The following is a 20580-nucleotide window of genomic DNA, read 5'->3' as shown; positions in this document are numbered from 1 at the left end:
CTGAGAGGAGGCCACAGTCACTGCACCTGGTGGGATGTGAGCATCCGAGGCACCAGATGCCCCAGAGGGGTCCGGGGCAGGAGGGGGCTGGGAGGAGTCCCCAGCCCTCCACTGGGTGGGGTGTCAGCCCTGACAGGTGCAGGAGGAGCCTGGGAGGACAACCCAGGCCCCCTTTGGGAGGCTTGCTCGTGCCAGAGGTGTTGATCCCCCTGGATAAAGCAGGGGTGGAGGAGGGCTGGGAGTAGCCCCTAGCCCCACCCTTTGACGGGGCTCCTGCACCAGAGGTGCATGCAGCATCTCCCTTCATGGGTGCAGCAGCTGGAGTCCTGGCTGACTGCCCCAGGGGGCACTGGGCAGCCAGCCAGTTGGGAGGTGCTGCCCCAGTGGTGGCATGTGTTCCTGCCCTGGGAGAAGTTGACCACATATGGCTTCCCAAAGGTCATGGAGAGAGGCAGCGTCAGGGGCCCCCCTTGAGGAGCATGAGCACCTGCCTCTGGAGGACAGGATGTGCCTGAGCCTGGGGTTCCTGCTCTTCATGGTCAACCTGCTCCAGGAACTGATGAGGACGCCATAGCGCTCAAGCGCTTTGGTGAATTGCTGGTCTGGCAGGTGTGGGGGGACTTTGGAGGCCAGCACCCACACTGCCAGGGTTTCCATGGGCGTGGCCAGGTAGTGGATGCCCAAGACCACCAGCCCTGCTGCATGCACCTCTCTCACCAGGCCGGGGGAGCTCAGGTAGATGACAGGCACTGAGTTTACCCAGGTTGCATATCGGATGTTCTGGTGTTCCACCATGTCCACCAGAGCACTGCTGCAGGCCTCCATCCTGATGTGGAGAGGGGCATGCACCTGCAGGCCATGGCTGAGGAGCAGGTCTGCAGAGACATCCCTGTGCCAAGTGCCTGGGCTGCTGGCAGCCATCCTGGGCAGGAAAGGATTAACTCTCTCACAGGGGCTACTACAGGAGGGGGGAAAAAGAGTCTCAGACTGAAGCTGGGGACTGGGAGGGGGTTATAACAGCCCCTAAATAGGCCCTGGTGGGGGCAGAACAGCCCTGGAGGGGCTGAAGGGAAGTCCTAAGGCAGGAGGAGGTGGCAGAGACCAGGGTAAGGGGCTCTGGAGGAGGAAGGCAGCAGGAATCAAAGGAAGAGCACAGGCGGGAGTTGGGGAGGGGCAGAGGCAAGTGAGGATGCCAGAGTCCAGGGGCAAAAGCTCAGAAAGCAGGGAAAAGGGGCAGAGAAGGGGTCCCCAAGCACACGCTGGGGAAAGGCAAGGTCTGAGGGTGGGGAGAGGAATGGGAGGTGGGGACAGGGAGCAGGGGGAATGCACAGAAGGGACCTGAGTTGGAGGAGTTCAGAGGGGCTTCGCCTGTCAGTGCAGGACCCACCACAGCGAGCAGCACCATGTTCTCCCTCTGCACCCTGCCCCCTCCCCGCTCCTGAAAATTTATCAGTGTCAATCTGTAAAAACCAAAAATGCAGAACACTACTAATACCACTCCTGTTACTTACAAGTCACCATTTGCAAGGATAGCGGGATCTCCGTCAGACTCTGCTGTTGCCTCCTCAACACAGCACTCCCTTTGGAACCTGACAAGTCCTGTGACACAAAGATGGCTGAGTTGGAGTTCTCGTCTTCCTCAGCTCGAGCAGGAAAGTTATTTCTGGACAGTCTCTGTTGAACCTCTGGGGTGTCTGGTAGCAAAACGCATGGGTAGATCAGAGTAGAGGGGGAGCTCATCTCTGGCTGCATGCTGAAGAAGTCCCTTGAGCAGTCCCAATGAGGTCATTGGTCTGTGTCTGATTCGGTTCTTGAGGAGGAGGCTGATTGTGTGGAATTTGCAAAGTAGCTGCGGCTTGACAAGTACTTTGGTGCTGGGGAGTTTCTGGTTCCTTGTGATGCAAACCTCTTATGCCAAACTTGGCCACGCAAGCCTCTGAAGCATCTTCTAAGGATGAAAGACAGCTTGTCATAAAATGGAATCGCTCTGCCTGAGGCACTGGACCGAGAATTATTGTCCTTTACATGATGGAAGGCACACTTTAAGGCCTTTGTCTTACTGAGACACTTTTCCCAGTTGTGTTTGATGCCAAGTTGCTCTAATTGTTCAGCAATAGAGACATGAACAGTTTTACTCCTGTGGTTTTCCAGTTGTTTCAACACGCTCCTTTCACTCCAAATGTCAAACTGTGCCTCAGCTTCTGTATAAGTCCAGTTTGGTCCCCATCCTTGTGAAAGATCCATCGTGTCTTCCAAAATTTGTCTTTTCTTGTTCCTCTTCATGGCCAGTAAAACATAAAGCAGAGAAGATGATACACTCTACAGCAGGGGTAGGCAACGGTTTTTGGTTGGAGTGCTGAAAAACCCACAATGCCTACCTTGGAAGGTGCCAGAGTTCTGGCATGCCAGAAAAACAGGTTCTGGGTAGCTGCTGATAGCCACGGAGCCCGGGCTGCTTGCAGCAGGGCTTCCATCCTCCCAGTCGGCTGCTGGGAGCAGCCTAGGCTCCATGGCTATCATCAGCTACCACGAACCTGGGGCAGCTGCAGCTGGGAGCCTGCAAAGAACTGCTGCCTCCCTGCCATGGCCCTGACTGTCTCCCGGCCCAGGGCTCTGGGAAGACAGCACTGCCCCCATTGGGGCCGGGGCCAAGGGCAGTGTGGGGCTGGGGCCGGGGCCCACCGGCAGCAAGGGGCTGGGGCAGTGGGGCCAGGGCTACCCAGCATCATGGGGCTGGGGCCCACATGCAATAGGGGACTCAGGCTGGAGCCTGGCTGTGGGCAGCATGGGGCTGTGGCTGGAGCTGGGGCCAAGGTCTGCTGGCAGCACTGGGATGGGCCCCACAGCAGCACAGGGCTGGGGCTGCAGCCAGGCTGTTGCTAGCGCTGGGATGAGGCCAGCAGCAGCACTGGGCTGAGGTGTGGGGCCCACCAGTGGCACATGGCCAGGGCCTTTGGCAATGCTGGGATGGGGCTGGGTCCCTCACAGGTCCATGGCCCTGGCCCTGTGCGGGCCCCAGCCCCATCCCAATGCTGCCACCCAGCAGTGGTTCTGGGCTTGGACAGGTGGCAGCAGTGCCAGCCGGGGCTGGGCCTGCTGGCAGTGCACAGCTGAGCCTGCTGGCAGTGCCAGGATGGGGCCAGGGCCTGTGCAGGTACATGGGCCTGGGCCCTGTCCTTATCCCAGCGCTGCTGACAGCCCTGGCCCAGTGGTTGTGGTGGTGCCAGCCGGGCCCACTGGCAGCACATGGCCGGGACCGTCTGTTTCACCGGGATGGGGCCAGGGGCCATGCAGGTCCGCGGCCCCGGCCCCAGCCCCAGCCCCAGCCCCATCCCAGTGCTGCTGACGGCCCTGGCCTTGTGCTGGCACTATGCCGGGGCCCGCAGCAGCAATGGTGCTAGCTGGGGCCGGGCCAGCAGCAGCACGTGCCCGGGCCTGCAGCAGTGGCGGTGCCAGCTGGGGCCTGCTGGCCAGCAGTACAGGGTTGGGGTCAGGGCCATCAGGGTGGGGACAGTCTCTGGCCTGGGGCCAGGGCCGGGGCTGGGCTAGGGCTGGGGCCAGGGGCTCTTACCTGGGTGGGGCTGGTGGCCTGGTGATGGGGTCCAGTGGTGGCAAGTCTATTGTAGGGTTCAGCAGTGGCACAAGGCTGTTCCCAGGCAGCCTCGTGCTGTTCAATCTGAGCACGCCTCTTCCTGCCCCAAGGGATGGGGAGCAGCCCGTGTGTCGATAAAAACAATGCCGTGTGCCATGTTGGGCACGCATACCATAGGTTGCCGACCCCTGCCCTACAGCCTTCTGCTAGGACCTGTTCTTGGGTATGTCTGAAGACCTGGGACGTGTGAACCTTTTATCAAGAGAGGTATAAAAGAAGCGTGATTTGTGCAATCTCCTGACATTTGAGGCAGTTCTTCACTTTAGATAGTCTAGCCCATGTCATTCAGAAACATTGTCACACAGCTATTGTACTGGAAATTCTTGAAAGTGTTGGGTGGTCACTGCAGGCAAGAAAGCAATAAATCACTAGAAGGCTTCAATGAGACACATTTCCTTTATATATGTGAGAAAAAACAAATCCTTTCTGAGCAGTTTCAGAGTCCCTCCGGTGGGAGGCAGGGGAGAGCGGGATGGGGGTGCCCGAGTGTGTTTTTAGGCACAGGCCAGAGAGGTCGAATAGTCCATGTGCTGGATGGGAAGTTGTGGAATGGAATGGAAACAATTTTTTCACACAATGATGTTGGCAGGCTGCTCCCATCCATGACTTTGGAAGCTCTCTCTCATGTATGGGTCATGTATGGTTTGGTCTAGACTGTTCAGGCACACAGGCTATTGTTTTTGCAATGTGGTAAGATTTCAGCTCTTTTCAAACAAAGCAGTTGCAGGGAGCACATGGTTTCTGTAGCTATGATGCCAGTCGTTTCATGCTAATCTAGAAGAGTGACTTTTGCAGACATTTGAGCAAGAGGTCACTCAAGAGGCCAAAATCTTTGTGTGTTCTGCTTGCTAAAGACAATGTCTTCCTCAAATCCTGAGAGACTAAGGAAAAAGCAGAGGTTAATCTTGAAGGCTGTCAAACATTCACATCACAGATGTATGGTTCTACTGATGGGCTTCAGCAGCTTGATGTACCTGTGGTTTGGTCTTTTAAACTTCCTCAAGAACCAACTTTGCAGCTTTGCCATGAAGAGGATGCTGTAAACTGAAGTGGGGAAGCTGCTCTCGCATTGCAACAAACAAAAAGCATGGTTGCCAAAGACTATAGTTGCTTCCTGGCCATATATGAATGGCAAGCATCATGAGATATGGGCGCATGAAAGCGGCGTGGAGTGCCGGGAAAGAAGAGTCATGTCAACATGCAATGATGACCAGTGGCTGGAAACGTTCAGAATGAGCAAAGAGATGTTCTTCCACATCATTAGCTTGCTGAAAAGGCACATCCAGTATCAGAGGACTCTCACGTGGAGGACCATCAGTGAAGAGAAGCGTGTTGCCATGGCCACCATGAAACTGCCCACTCCAACAAGCCTGCACCATGTGATACATCAGTTTGGCAGGGCTCCCTGCACTGCTGGGAGGGCGATCAATGAGGTTTGCCACCTACTGCAGGAGCTGGCAGCAAAGAAATTCATACGCCTAAGTAATCCCTGCGAGGCGGTGGGAGGACACTGCAAAATAGGCTTCCCTAGGTGTGTGGGAGCACTTGACAGCATGCACATCCCATCCTAAACTGGTCCCAGGACAACAGTTCATTCATAAACTGAAAGGGGTTTCCCTCTGTGATTCTGCAAGCTGTCATGGCCCACAGAGGCAGATTTACAAACTTTTACATGGGATGGGCAGGGAAGTGTACACGATGCTCATGGGTTTCAAAACTCACCACTGCCTGAGATGATGGACAAGGGCCAATATGCCCCAGGACTGGAGCAGGCTGTCTTCTGGGGTGTTTCAGTGCCCTCCCTGATACTAGCTAACTCAGCCTACCCAGTCCTGCCCTGGCTCCTGAAGCCATATGTGGGGCAAGCGAGTGACCCCCAGAAATTGCTGTTCAACAAGCAGCTAAGCAAGTGCTGCATGAGCGTAGAGTGTGCATTTGGGCACTTGAAAGCCCTTGGGAGGTCACCCAACTGCAGGCTAGAAGTTGATTCTGGTAGCATTACCCCTTCCATGGTGGGAGCATAATATCTGTGAAACTAGGGGGGAGGTCTTCAGTGACTCTTGGAGAGAACAGTTAAGAGAAGTGACAGAAACCATGACCCTGAACAGCCGAGAAGTAGTTGAGTGTGGGGGGCTAGAGATGGAGGCAAATAGCAGGAGGGGTGCTTGCTGTGATCAGAAATTGTCTGGTGGCACCTGTGTGCCACTCTGCAGGGGAATGTGCTCTGTAATTGTGTGACTTGGTCCCTTTTATCATCAATGTTCCATTTCATATTCCTTTCTCATTGAATAAAGTCTGTCTTATAAAAAAAATCACCTTGTATAATGGGTTCATAATGGGGTCTCAGGGAGGTCTCTGTATGGGATGCAGGATGGTGGGGGGGGCAATGGGTGGGAGGTGGGGGGATGGGTTTGGTTTCTTTGTGGTGGTAGATGACTTGAGAAGACAAGCAGGTCTAAAACTGGTTTGGGGACATGACTGCGAACTATAATAGGATTCACATGCAAATAGACTAATTGATTCAACAGTAGCCTGGCCTGTTTCCTTCCTTTCACCCAACCTCACCATAACCACCGCCCCCTTCCCCCACGGCGCAGCCTCTCGATTCTGGCCACTGCGTATGTGGTGATTGGCAGGGGAGGGGGAAATTCATTGGTCCTTGGCAGTTTTTTCTTTCTTCACCTCGGTGGGGGTATTAGGTCATGCTGGCCATTAGTGTTGAATGCTGGGGGGAGGGGGATTTGGAGTAGGCTGATGCAGCCCCCCCAACACTGCTTTGGGGGCAGCTGTCCTGGGCAAGGGGATCCCCGGTAACCAAGGGATCTGATGATCCTCGATAACGACCACCGCCCAGCCACTGCAAATATTCCTCATGGTCTGACATGATACAAATGAGAGAAGACACAGGATACTTTCTGTTTTACATAGAAATTTATGTAGTGCTGTTTCCATTGAGGCTTTAGATAAAGTGTGTAGGAAGAGAATAGATTAAGGTGTGAGTCCTTCTTCGACCTCTATTTGAGAAGTAAGGTACATCTGCAGCCTAACAAGGAGGGGGCAAGCAAGCTGATCTTCCGGGTGGGAGAGAGAGACAAGTGAGAGCTGGTTGAAAAACTTTGTTATTTGTGAAGAGAATAACATTATATCACAAAGTTTACTTTCAAAACTGTTCAAACCTGTATGTAGTCTTGGTCTACAGAAGAAAAGCCCCCTGCTGTGGACTTTAATAGCCACTGGCTCTTAATCATGCAACATTCACCCCGGTATGATCCCTCTTCCCAACTGTGCCTACTAAGTAGTTATAATTATCCCTGCTCTGTCCTGATTTGGCTCTCCCCCACACTCACAACTTTATAGCACCAAAGGAAGAGGGCTGTTCCTTGCCCTGTTACAGACAGGATGGAGGGGCCTCGGGTTGCCCAGGAAATGCATGCTCCAACTCATGGCTGGGTTGGTTCTAGGACATCCCTGAGCTTGTCATCACTTGGGGCCAATTAGGACACTCCCTGGCAGGCTGAGCTTGTAGGACTAGTTCAGGTGCCTGTGGTGTCCTGTGGAGGTGTTGGAGGGAAGCAGGTGGGGCTGAGTCAGGTTCACGGAAACCTGGGGTGGAGCTTCCACTATTGTCATTGGTGTTGTTAGTGCTCGGGATCACATCTTTGGGACTGGGAAGAAGAAGCTTTCTGTCCTGCTGTGGGGTGATGCCTTTCTGACCAGTAACTTGTCTGACTGGTGCCTGTGGTGTGCCAAGCACTCCGTTTTCCTAGGGCAGTATTTCCCAAGCCGTGTGTGTTCACAGCCCAGGGTAGCAAAGTCAGGCTCTCCTGTGCTTCCATAACTGCAGCTGGTGCTTCCCTCACCCCACCGCTGCCACGTTCCTTTGGGCAGCAAGAGCCAGCTGGGGGAAGTGGTGTCAATGAGCAATAAAAGGTCAGTGAAACCCTGACAGAGGCCATGAAATCCAGTTGGTTCACAGGTGCCCCTTCAAGTCACCTTTGACACTTTCCCCCTGGGCTTACCCTACAGCTCTGGACAGGCTGTCCTTGGCTTCCTGTCACTGAGTGCTAGCAGAGGCAGTCCCTGGAGCCCTGCCTGGAGGGCTCTCAGCTGGCTTTGGAGGACAGCAGCTACTGGGAGTGTGAGCTTGTGAATGTGTTGAACATGAAGGTGAGGACCTATGGGTCCTTCCTGTTGAATCTGCTAGCGGCAATCCAGGGCTCATGTCCCTGCATAGTCACAATACTGTCTCTTGTGGCCAGCCCGGCAGCTCTTCCCATGCTTGTGGCTGGAGTTGCTTATTTTCGAAAGTCCTTGAATAGCATGAGGGTGGGTGGGAGACTGAGAGCAGAGCACTTGGGGCATTGCAGCAGCATCTTCTCTGGAGGAGGGGACCTGTAATTTCTGGCAGAAATCAGATAAAGCGTGGCATTATCTCCTCTGCTAAGAGATGGCCAGACCTGAGGGAGTCTGTGGCGGGCCAGTAGGGGGCACTCCTGCATTGAGCCGCCCACCTCCCTGCACCCGACCACCTTCCAGGCTCTGAATGCCTCCCTGGGGCGCCTTATGCTTGGCCGACCCCTCTCCCGGAGCAAACTCACTAGTCTGGGGGTAACGACGCCCCCACCACCCCGAGAAGGGACTGTCTCGGCCCTGTGTCCTCGGGGAAACGCAGGCCTAATAGTCCGACGGGTATTCAACCCGGTACAGGCACTTGGGGCACTTCCCCAAGTCAGGGGGCAAAAAGCAAAGTCTCCCTTAGTCTGCAGACCTAAGGGGTCTCTCTGGCGTAATTTAGACCCACCCCTCAAGAAGTCTCCCACACCGGTCAAAAAGGAGAACTTTATTGATTACAGGGGGTAGGGGAAACTACGGTACAGGGTTGAGCAATATCTTAGAAATCCTAGAGAGCAAACAGTGTGGGTGAGGTAGCCTTTTGATCACGCATCTGTGTTACTGCCAGCTAGATGTCTAATCCGATTGAGTAGCTTCCTCACAAGCATCTTCCAGAGCTCTCCCGTTTCCCCTCTGGAGTCTCGGGGTGAGAGAGAGAGCTAGGTTCAGATGGGGTGGGTACTGAGGCATGCGAGGCGGGACTCCCCCCTTGGTTTGAATAACAGCTGGAGATGCAGACTTCAGCAGTCCAACATCGGTGGCCTGCCAGCCCCACAATGTGGCTGGCAATCGCTGTAGCTCCACCTGTAAATTTCTCTTTTCCTCCCCCAAGGCCAACGCCCCGGCGAAATAAGGCAGTTTGTCAATTGGTAATTCTAAAGTTATTCCCTCCGGACTACAGCGTAGAGCGGCCCTCAGCTTACACAGTAAGTCCCGTCCTAATACATTCATAGGAGCCCGGGCAGACAACAAAAAGGAGCGTTCACACGACAAGGGTCCCACTTGGACTCGAGCAGGGGCACTCCTGCTAGTTTTGAACAATCCCCCCCACTCCCATCACATTCTCCGTTCCTTCCTCAGTTAGACCTGCACGCTCCGGAGTCGGAGATAACACAGACACAGTAGCGCCGGTGTCAATTAAACAATCATATCGTTGCTCTCCTACCTGAATTGAGGCAACAGGGTCGCTCTTATTGCAATTTATAGTTACCGCAGGGCAGACTGGGTGAGGGTGGTCAGTTGGGTCACTGAGTCCTTCTTTCCTGCGAGTAGTTTTTGACACCGGCTCCTGGTGTCACTGGTCCGGAGGGGGCCCCCGCTCTGAGATGGCTCCGATGTTCATCCCCTTCCTCTGGGGACACTCGCGTTTGAAGTGGCCAGGTTGTTTACAGTGGTAACATACTTCGCTGGCCCTCTGAACTGCGGACCACCCCTTGCCCTGGTTTCTCTGACCTAATCCCCTTCGTTGAAACCCTCCCTGGCCCCTTCCCCTGTCCCGTCCTCTTCCTGACACGCTGTGCATCGCTCCCTCTACCATTGCAGCTACTAGCTTAAAATCTTCCTCTCTCTCCTTCTTTCTTTCCCTCTCCTTTCTCCCATCAAACACATAGCTTGCTATGTTTCTTATCTCTAACATACTCTTTCCTTCCCACCCTGGAGTATACCTGCGGAAATGCTCCTTGATATCGGGAGCACTCTGGTTTACAAAGGCTGATACCAGCGAAGGCACATGCTCTGGTTTATCTACATCAAGACGAACGTACGTCTTGGCTGCCTCACACAAACGGGTAAAGAAGGCATCCGGATGCTCCTCGGGTCCCTGTTTGCATGCATGGGATTTCCCCAATTCACGGGCTTTTTACTCACTTCATCAAAGCCTGCTAGTAAGTCATTCCAGGCTTCCCTCAGGGATGCCCTTCCCCCGGGGGGTTGTAATCCCAACTAGGTTCATTAGAAGGCCAAGGATCTCTGTTTGCTGCTGAGGCAACAGCCCTGGCACAGTCTAAATGTTTAGCCTGCTCGCCTGGGGTCAGCAGGGTATCCATGAGTTCCTGCATGTCTGACCAAGAAGGGCCATAAGTATGGACTATGTGCTGAATAGTCTGTCCTACTTCATCAGGTTTCTCCCGAAAAGAGGGGGTTTGTTGTTGCAAAATGAGGAGGTCCCCTCAGGTGAAAGGCCATGAATTAGAGTAGGGCGAACCTGGAAGCTGCCCCCGCCATCCACAAACGGGACTGGGTAGGTTCGCAAAGGGGCCTGAACCACCGCATTCAGGTGCTCCTTCCCCTGGCTGGGGGGAAATGCCTCCCCCACAGGACCCTGGCTCTGGGTCCAGACTGAAGAAAAGCCTCTGGAGGCAGGGGGTCCGGAGCTCGGAGGTGGCGCTGACGCCACAGGAGCTGCAGCGCTCTCGTCAGGGGCAGGGGTTGGCCGGGGACAGGGAGAGCAGGGTAGAGAGGCTCAGGTCTGTCTTCAGACTCCTCAGAGGCTGAAATCAGAGGATCATAAGGAGGTGGAGTGGTAGAGTAAAGAACTGGTTTTGGGGCTTTTTTGGCCAATTCAGCCCACAGGTACCAATAATCCATCTGTTGAAGTTTTAAAGCTACCAATTCCATTGGAAGGAATGCCAAACGAGACTGATCAAATGAGCCAAATTTCGGCCACCGTTTATCTGGAGCACCTTGTTGAGTTAAGACAGGCCACTCCTGTGTACACAAAATACAAGCGCGCTTCCTGCCCAGGCCAGACTGCACCGGCAGATTCCCTTCTCCCCAGACCCGGAGAAGCCTTCCTAAAGGAGATCCCGGTGGGACGTTTGAAACCAATTGTCCCATCCTCCCTAGACTTAAGCACTCTGGTCTATAAGTTCCTGGGAACGGCCACCCCTCACGGCGGGCCCCACTTACCCGAAGCCCGGACTGAGCCCTCCGAATGGTGACGAACTCACCTATGCCAGCTGAGGAGGCTGGTCCGGACGACGAGCAGCCGGGTCAGCACACAAGGGGTCCCACCTGGGTCGCCAAATTGTTGAGGAGTTCGTGACCCCTTGCGGAGCTGTTCCCAAAGACACAGAGTCACTGTCTGTCTCAAAATGTATTCAGCATGCTGGGCATCCTTAGTGAACTCAGAGGTCCCAAATAAAACTGTTAGAGGCGATTTATAGTTTACAGACAAGATGCACGCGGAGGTGGGGATTTTCCACTGTGAAGGAAAACTAGATGTTAGGTCAGTGTGGGAAAACTCTTAATTGTTTCAAAACTGGTTTTTGGCTGCGTGTTAACTAATGGCGGGGGTTGTATCTCTGCTTCATACTTCAAGGCGACGAGGCCTGTGGCTTATCAGTGAGCCTGCTACACTATTATTTATGATCTTGTACCAGCCTGTCCTCAGAGGCTGTGTCTGCTATAGGAGTTTAACTGTTAGTAAAATTTGTGCAATACCCAATTATGGGGCAAAAGTAAAACACCAGAAGGTAGGGAATGGATCCAAGAAGATCTGAAGAGGTTGGAAAAATGGACAGAATGAAATAGGATGCAGTTTGACAAAGGCAGGCGCAAAGTGCCGCACCTGGGCAAAAAGAACCGCCAACACCCTGACAGGCCGGGGGGTGCCCTTCTCAGCAGCACAGAAGCAGAAAGGATCTTGGAGTCATAGTTGACTCCAAGATGAACTTGTGTCATCAATGTGATAAAGTGATCAACAAGGTTAATCCCACTTTATCATTCATTAGCAGATGCATGGCGAACAGGTCTAGAGAGCTGACGCTTCCCCCTTGTGCGGCACTTCATAGTAAGGGTTGCTAGAATCTGCAGTGGGCTTCCAAGGGAGGTGGTGCTCTCCCCTGCCCTGGGGCTTTTCAAGAAGAGACTGGACAAGCACCTAGCTGGGGTCATATGACCCCAATGCTCTTTTCTATCTGGGGCAGGGGGTGGGACTCAATGACCTACTGAGGTCCTTTCCGACCCTAACATATAGATGTTAATCTAGTCCATCCCCCCTCCCTGAGGCAGGACCAGCCCTGTCCAAACCATTACAGACAAATCAATCTTCCAGCCTCTGAGCAATATGATTCAGTCAACCTTGACCTGCCACAGGAAAAGCAGGGGAACCACAGGAGCCAATGTGCTGCTTCCATAAAGCATTGTTAAAATATGCTCCGGAGGCTGGGTTCAACCCCTCACCAGTCTGTACCAACCAGATCATGAGGTAAAATTCCTACCTGCCCCCAATGCAGAATTGGCCTGACACCTAGCCAAGGGGAAAGACCCTCTAGCCAAGAAGCTCTGGGTTCAAACCCCAGCAAAAGCATTGGCAGAGTCCACTGCCAATGCCCTGTGACAAGGGCAGGTGCAGGAGCAGCAAATGGGGCTGCAGGGGTGCATGAAGCCTGGCTTCCAGCCTCATCCCTGTGTCCCCACTCCCTGGTGTGGGCAGACCAAGCTGCAGGAGCCCAGGGGACTTTAATCCCCAAGCAGGTAAAGAAGCTCAGAGTCAGGTCCTTTCCCTCCAACTGACTGCTGCTTCTTTCCCTGTTCTTCCCGGGATGGGGGGAAGCTTCAGAGTTACTTGTGCCCACTCCAGCTGGGCTGTGCTCAAATGGGACAAGAGCAGCAGTGGGCCAGGGGGTGGGTTTCCCCATCCTGTCCAGACCCTAGGGAGCAGGTGTAGGGAGCGTGGGAACTATCCCCATTCACCACTACTGCCCAAGCAGAGCCAAACTCCCATGAAGCTCTGCTGAAAAAGACAGAACAGCTCTGAAATGTGCCCTTCCCTGGTAGGGTAGGGAAAGCAGTGGCAGCAACAAGCATGGTAGGGGAGGGAACATGACTGAGCATCAAGTGGATTTTTACCTTCTCCAGGGACTTTAAAGAAACCCCAGAGTTTCCCATGGCATGGTCCAGTCAACATTAACGTAGTGTGGAAGTGGGGTGGGGAGGGAAGAGTCAAGCCACTGCACACACCCCTCCCACAGGAGGAACCCCTGCCCGAGAGTGATGTGCACATCTGCTCCAAGCCCCTGGGAGAGTCAGTGGTCCCAGGTGGGGGCATATGGGGAGGATCTCACAGCTTTTGCTTCTAAGTGGAAAGGTGGTGCCAGCACCTATGCCTGTGAAATTAAATTCTCCATGCAACAACTTCTGGTCCCCATGATGCAGCTGCAGATGGGGTCATCCCAAAGATGTAGTTAAGAGATCCTAACTTTGGAGGAACCTGTCACCCCCATCAGTCCTTCCCCAGGGCCAGATTAGCCCTTTAGTTGGCCCTAGGCAAACAAACTCATGCTTCCTTCATCAATCAAGACCCCCTTTCTCCAGCCTGACACTGCCATCCTTAGGAAGCGAGGCTTGGAGCTACCACCACCGCTGCACTGAGGCCAGCAAAGGGGAAGGGAAGGGAGGAAGATGGGGCCATTTGCACTGCCACCATGAGGGGAAGGACCCAGGCCCCCCATAACTCAGGGCCCAAGGGAAGGGAAGGAAAGGGAGCCATGCGGGGTCACTATAGCCACCACTGTGGAGGGGAGGACCAGGATCGTTCACTGTAGCTCAGGGCCCCAGGCATGTGCCTAGTTTACCTTTGCATTAATCCATCCCTGCCCATCCCAATATTAGCTGGGTGGGCACTGAGGAAGAAGCCTGGGGTCTCGTTCTGCCCTGAACTCCCAGCTGATTCACCAGCTTCTTCCATTCCTGAATCAGGTCTTCCCATGCACTCCCTCTAACGGCCCAGCACTGCTCCATCAGGATGCTCATTGCAAGGGACCTGGACAACGGTGGTGTGAGCAATGATAGCTTCACTTTCCCTTTCTCTGTCCCTTCCCTGGCTGGAGTCCCAGGGCATGGAGAGTCTCCAAGGCGAGACCTGATCTAGGGCTGTAGTTATCACACACAACAGCTTCACACCAGCCTCCCTTCCCACTTCAATCCCAGCGACCACAAAGCTGCATTACAGGAGGGGAACAGCAGGATTTGAAGTCCAGATCTGCAGCTGGTCAGGGGCAGGAAAGCGGATGGATCCATAGCATCACCCCAGGAAACACAACAGACGTGCATGGACAAGAAGGATTCCTACAGGAGGGGAAGTTCAGGATGGAGTTGGAGAGAGCACAATGAGGAGAAACAGGGATAGGAAGAGACATCATGCCAGGGCTGCTGAAGGCTGCACCAGGACAGGGGGCGAGGCTGATCTCAAGGTGCAGGAAAGTTCCCGGGAGACTCCAGCTGGACAATCAGACCACATGTAGGCCCTGGTGCCTCAAGATCTATCTCAGGAGACCTGAATGGAGAGGGAAGAGAGATGTGATCAATTCTAAGGTGTCAGAGACCTCAGGCCATGAGCATCCAGTTTAGGGGCACTCTGTGTAGCCTGTGCTCATTGTGGGTGCAGGTGGAACTAAGAGGGGGAAAAGGGGTTCAGATTTCATAGATGTCACAGACATTAGGGCTCGAAGGGACCTCAGAAGATCATCAAGTGGACTTGGAGAACAGGAAGTCAGCTGTGGTAATAGGATCCCAGCAAGATAAGCATCAATTTACTCTTGAAGGTGTTCAATGTAGGCGCTTGAACCACCTCCGCTGGCAGATTGTTCCAGACCTTGGTGGCTTGAACAGCAAAGAAATTCTTCCTTATGTCCAGCCTGAAATGGTCTTGCAGGAACTTATGACCATTCGACCTCATCATCCCTTGGGGCGTTCTGGTGAACAAACGTTCCCCCAGATCCTGGTGGTCACCCCTGATAAACTTATAGGTGGCCATCAGGTCACCCCTGAGCCTGTGCTTTTCCAGGCTAAAAAGCCCCATGGCTCTCAGCCTGACATTGTAAGATCTGTTTTCCTGACCTCTGATCATGCACGTGGCTCTTCTATGGACTTACTGAAGCTTCTCCACATCCTTTTTGAACTGTGGAGCCCAAAACTGGATGCAGTACTTCAGCTGCGGCCTCACCATCCCAAATAGTAAAAACCCATATCAACTGTATGTTCATGAGAATCGAGGGGTCGCATCAGGGGTGCTGACACAGCCATCAGGCCCGACCTGGAGACCCGTGGGATATTACTCAAAGGTTCTAGATCCAGTTGCACTCGGGTGGCCAGCCTGTCTTCAGGCTGTGGCAGCCACAGCAGTGGTTGTTGAAGAAGCCCAGAAGATAATCATGGGTGTGGATATGGAAATACACACCCCTCATGGAGTTCCCCAGATTCTAGGGACTGAGGGAGGAAAGTTTCATAACCCCTCCAGACAATCACGGTATGAAATATTTTTGCTCTCTAATCCAGGACTTACTTTCAAACATACTACAGCCTTGAACCCTGCAACCTTGCTGCTGGAGCCAGGGAAATGGACGCATGACTGCCTTGAGGTCCTGAATCAAACCACGCAGGTGCGGCCTGATCTTGCTGAGGACCCAATTGAAGACCCAGATGTTGAATACTTCGTAGACGGCTTCAGCTCTGTCATCGATGGAAAAAGACGAACAGGATGTGCAGTGGTAGCCTTGGATAAGGTAGTAAGGAAGGAGTCATTGCCGAGCTCATGGTCGGCACAAGCCATGGAAGTCACTGCGCTTACCCGAGGATTACAGCTGGGGACAGACCAGTGGGTTAATGTATACACTGATTCTCGCTATGCTTTTTCTACAGTCCATGCGCACGGACTATTGTGGAAAGAAAGGGGTTTCATTACGGCTCCTGGGAATAAAATTGCTAATGGCCCCCAGATTATCAAGCTACTAGAGGCACTCCACCAGGCTAAAGAGGTAGCAGTCATTCATGTGCGGGCCCATGGGAAGGCTGCTGAGGAAAAGCATAAGCTTGGAAATGCAAAGGCTGATGCGGCAGCAAAGGAAGTCGCATTTATTGGTGGAGAAGTGGTGGAAGTATCCAGGCAGGCCTTGTCCCATGCCATATGGCCATATGTCCAGGATTTAGTCCCGCAGTATTCCCCTGAAGAAGATAAATTTGCACTGAAAGCTTGTGCAAAAAAGGACTCCCAGGGGTGGTGGATAGTACCGGGAGGAAAGGTCATGATACCCAGGCCATTGCTTCGGGAGGTGCTGCAACAGCTCCATGCAAGAACCAATATGGGAGGCTTGGCTATGGGTGATCTAGTGATCCGCCAAGCAGTAGCCCCAGGGCTATATGTAGAAGCTCTGCGCATTGCTACCAAGTCCATCACATGCCAGAAAGTAAACCCTCGAAGGAAACCCCCTGTGCCAATGGGAGGTAGACCCTGGGCAGCGTACCCTGGACAAGCATGGCAGATTGATTTTGCCGAGCTCCCACGGTCCGGACATCACGGGTTTTTACTTGTCATGGTAGACCAGCTCTCTGGTTGGGTCGAGGCTTGGCCCACCAGGACTGCCACTGCAGCTACAGTAGTGAAGTATTTGTTACAAGAGATCATTCCCCGGTATTCCCTGCCTGAGTCCATCGAGTCGGATCAAGGACAACACTTTGTGGGAAAAGTGGTTCAAGAAGTCGCACAAGCTCTCAAGATCACTTGGAAACTACACACACCATGGAGACCACAGAGTTCAGGACAAGTGGAACGCATGAATAGGACTTTAAAGATTTTGCTCACCAAAATCTGTATTGAAATCGCCTTAAGTGGCCTCAAGCATTGCCGCTAGCTCTTACTTGCATTCGAAACACTCCCCGACGGGGCCTCAAATTGACCCCATATGAAATTATGTTTGGCAAGCCCCCTCGAGTCTTACCTCCTGGGATGCGAGAGAATGTAACTTTTGAATTAGGTAATAGTGAGCTTCATATGTACGTTATTGCTTTGCAGTCTGTCTTGTCTTCTCTTCACAGGTATGCAGCCTCCTTTCAGTGCCTGCCTTTAGACGTACATGACTTCTCCCCGGGAGACTGGGTCTTGGTGCAGCGGTGGAAAAAGGAACCTTTGACTGAGAGGTGGAGTGGCCCTTTCCAGGTACTTCTAACAACCCACAGCACTGTAAAGATTGCTGGCCATGACCGTTGGATACACCATACCCGTGTGAAACGACATCCACAAGCGTCAGAGGACAACAACTCCCAAGACGAACTCACTCCGGAAGCTGAGTCGTCTTCGGAACAAGAAGCCAGCAAGTGGAGCTGTGAACCTACTGGTGATCTCCAAGTGCGCCTGAGACAGCTTAATCAGAGCTCAGAAAATTAGTCAAGAAAGTAAAAGGGAAAATATGGTGGGAATCTTAATGTGCCTTGTTGTTATCTGCATAATGAAAGAAGCAGGATTGCGTAGCCTTAGCCGCTGGCCTATGCCCCCGCTTTCCCCAATTGTTTCCCCAGGGACAAATTTGTATGTTGACATGATGGAAAGAATTGCAGGTACTTTTAATCTTACCAACTGCTGGGCCTGTGGGGGGCTCCGGGAGGCCAGAGGCCAGTGGCCTTGGACGGCTTTTCCTTTGGCCCCGAATTGGCTAGTAAGTAGTAAGGCAGATGTTAAGAGTACTAGTCAAAAATGGGATGAGAACCACAGTTGGGAACTTTCCCAAGTGGCGTTAGAAGAGTATTGCATCAGTAATAATGGTACAGGAAAAAGGTTGGGACACAGCCGTTGCATATGGACTTTAAAAGTAAGGTGGATGAACCTTACAAAATTAGAACGGCTTTATTATCCTAATAGCCCAGGGTATAATCGGCTAGTGTGGCAGCATCCTAATGGAACAATTGTGTGGTTTAATAAGTATTGGAGTGCCACAAATCGAAGTGAAGATCGGACAGATTGTACAGACAAGAACCAAGATGGGCTATGGGAATGTTCCATGAAAGGAGGCCACGCAGTTGCTGGTCCTTTGGGTCCAGAAGGAGGCTTGGGGTTTCCCGAGATGCCCTATGGTTGGGCCCCTCCAAATGCCACCAATAGAGAAAATAGGGCCTTAAGAGGATACTATTGGATTTGTGGAAAGCGTGCCTATAAGGTACTACCACGAGGGTGGACAGGAACCTGCTATATTGGAGTAATTGTACCATCTTTCTTTTTGTTACCATCTGAGGTTGGAAATAAGCTGGGAGTCTCTTTGTATGATGATTGGAACAGGGCCAAGAGAAGTATTGATGTAAGTTTGACACAGGGTGGCTCCCAAAAGTGGAAGGAGGATGAGTGGCCTCCTCAAAGGATCATTGAGTATTATGGACCAGCTACATGGGCTAATGATGGGAGTTGGGAATACTGGACACCAATATATATGCTAAATAGAATCATCAGGTTGCAGGCAGTCTTGGAAGTAATTACTAACCAGACCGCCACTGCTCTTGAGTTGCTGGCCCGACAAAGTTCTCAGATGAGGGAAGCCATATACCAAAATCGAATGGCTTTAGACTATTTACTCACAGAGGATGGCAGAGTCTGTGGAAAATTCAACCTTTCTAATTGTTGTCTCCAAATAGATGATAACGGGAAAGTGGTCTTAGAGATTGCCAAAGAGATTAGGAAAATAGCCCATGTACCAATACAAACGTGGGAAACCACATGGAATAAGGACCGGTGGTTTCAATTATTTGGAGGACCCTGGTGGAAAAAAGTAGGATTTGTGCTTTTGTGTGCTCTGACTGGTTTGATTTTTATCCCTTGCCTTATTCCTTGTCTCACTAGATTGATAACCACCACAGTAGAAGGAATGCAGGTCACAGCAGTCCCTTTGAAAGCACAGACTGTAGCAAAAGTCATGGTCCTCAGAAAAATTCCTCATAATTATCTTGATATGCCCAAATGAAGTAAAGAGCAGAAAGCATCTTGAGGGGGGAGATTGTTAGAAATATTATTAAAAATGCATTATCAATAGTGTTGTTAGAACAGCACGGCTGCCAGCTCTCCCTGTCTCCCTGGTGTAAGAAGGAGGGGGTTGGAGGGGAGGACACTAAGGGCTCTTTGTACTAAGGTATCACTCTCTCTTTGTTCTGCAAATTTACTATCTCTTTGTTACACTAAATCACACTTCCTTTCCTGCCCCCTACATTTCTCAGGGTAGATAAGAATAATTGCCATCTTGGCCTTGGGTCTGAACTTCTTGTAACCTAAAGTACTTTCTGAGCAAGTGCAATCAGCTAATACATATAAGCCTACCCGCCCCGCATACTTAAGTAGTTAATTATAATACACATGCGATGTATGATGTGACGTCATTTCATATATGTTTGTATGAACCGGAAATGAGTTGTAAGAGTTCCTGCTTCTGTACATGTGCTCAGGAGAGAGGGGATAAAAGCCTGCTGAGGAGTGTTCCCCGCGGGCAGAGGGTTTGATCTTTTGTCTCTCTCTCTGACCCTATTTGCAAATATATACCTTTTGTATTGCTAATGGAGTGTGTCTGTGACTGAGAGTTTTTTTGCCTCCCGAGAAACAAACCATAGCAAATTTTTGCAACACGCCTCTGACTCGGTCTATTGCCTCAGCACTCCCTAACCCAGCAACCGAGTTGCAGCCAATTAAGTTTACATTGGCCTCCCCTAGTGGGACCGGGGAATGTCCAGCCCGAGATGCCCAATAAACTTACTTCTGCTCGGAGGTGTGTTGGGGGGGGAAGGAAAAGTCCTTTGTAAATCCAGATTAGGACTGGTCTGATAAATGCTAAGCTGGGTGTGGGGGTTGATTAGCATTTGGAGCACAGATTCCCTATCATGCAACGGTCCCCTGCCTTGCTGATCCCAGAATTCACTGCAGTCCCTGCTTCAGGCTTTCTGTTCTCCATCTCTCATGTAAATGAATGGTCATCTGGTCCCATCTCAGATGCAAATGAAACCTAGGGCACTTGTTGTACTTTTGTCACTCTTATTTGGAGGGTTTTAGGTGTGTTTCTCACTGCATCTTAATCAGCTTCTGTTAAGTTGGGGGGGAGGATGGCGATTCTTTGTGAGTCAGATAGTCTGTGTCCTGTGTCAGAGGTCCCCAACAACATGGAGCTGACAGGTAACAATGGGGCCAGGGACACTGTTGGGGTCTCCTGCCGCCCATCCCCATGCACTGGCTCTTTACTACAGGAGGGAGAAGTGTGTGGCTCTCCTGGAAACAAATGACAATTCTCAGCCCTGATGCTGACTGGTCCAAATGGGTGGGGCTTCCCAATCCCTGCGGCTGGGGCTGGGGCTGGGGCTGGGGCTGGGGCAAGGTCCTGGAGGAGCTGATGCTCAGAGTTGAGACCATCTGCTTTGCTGAGCCCCCTGGGCTGGCTGAGTCCTGACCTATTTGTTTTTCTCAGTGGCCACGGGCTTACCCCACCAAATAGCATGTGAGCCTCCACTGAATGGGGAGGCTACTAGAGAGGAAAACTCCTGATTCGGGGGGCCACAGAATGAAAAAATGCAGGGAATACAGGTCACAGGACCAAAGCAAGTGCACCAGATGGGGACACTGAGCACAGCCCCCCACCCCCTGCCCCCGAGACAGCACCCACAGGCTCTCAAACATGCTGAGTCCTGGCCAGGGGCTGGAGAATTGTGTTGCTGCACCTGCCCAATGACTCTGTCCCGGTGCAGGAGACACGTTCAGCTCAGCAGTGTGTGGCAGTGCAGTGTCCAGGATGGTCCTG

At 52.4% G+C, this 20580-nt stretch overlaps 2 pseudogenes across 1 annotated transcript in view; one reads left to right on the top strand and one right to left on the bottom strand.

Moving 5' to 3' along the window:
* LOC149852950 (DLA class II histocompatibility antigen, DR-1 beta chain-like) overlaps positions 1-20580 on the bottom strand; it is a 298803-nt pseudogene that overhangs the window by 270924 nt on the left and 7299 nt on the right. The gene's annotated exons all lie outside the window — the stretch shown is intronic.
* Positions 1-20580, top strand: part of LOC149852951 (DLA class II histocompatibility antigen, DR-1 beta chain-like) — a 26291-nt pseudogene that overhangs the window by 2236 nt on the left and 3475 nt on the right.

Source organism: Crocodylus siamensis, chromosome 15, assembly GCF_052110815.1.
Source record: "Crocodylus siamensis isolate JL-2025a chromosome 15, ASM5211081v1, whole genome shotgun sequence".
In the NCBI taxonomy this organism is placed as follows: Eukaryota; Metazoa; Chordata; order Crocodylia; family Crocodylidae; genus Crocodylus; species Crocodylus siamensis.
The sequence above is the reverse complement of the archived record's forward strand: the minus strand, read 5'-3'. Positions and strand labels throughout refer to the sequence as shown.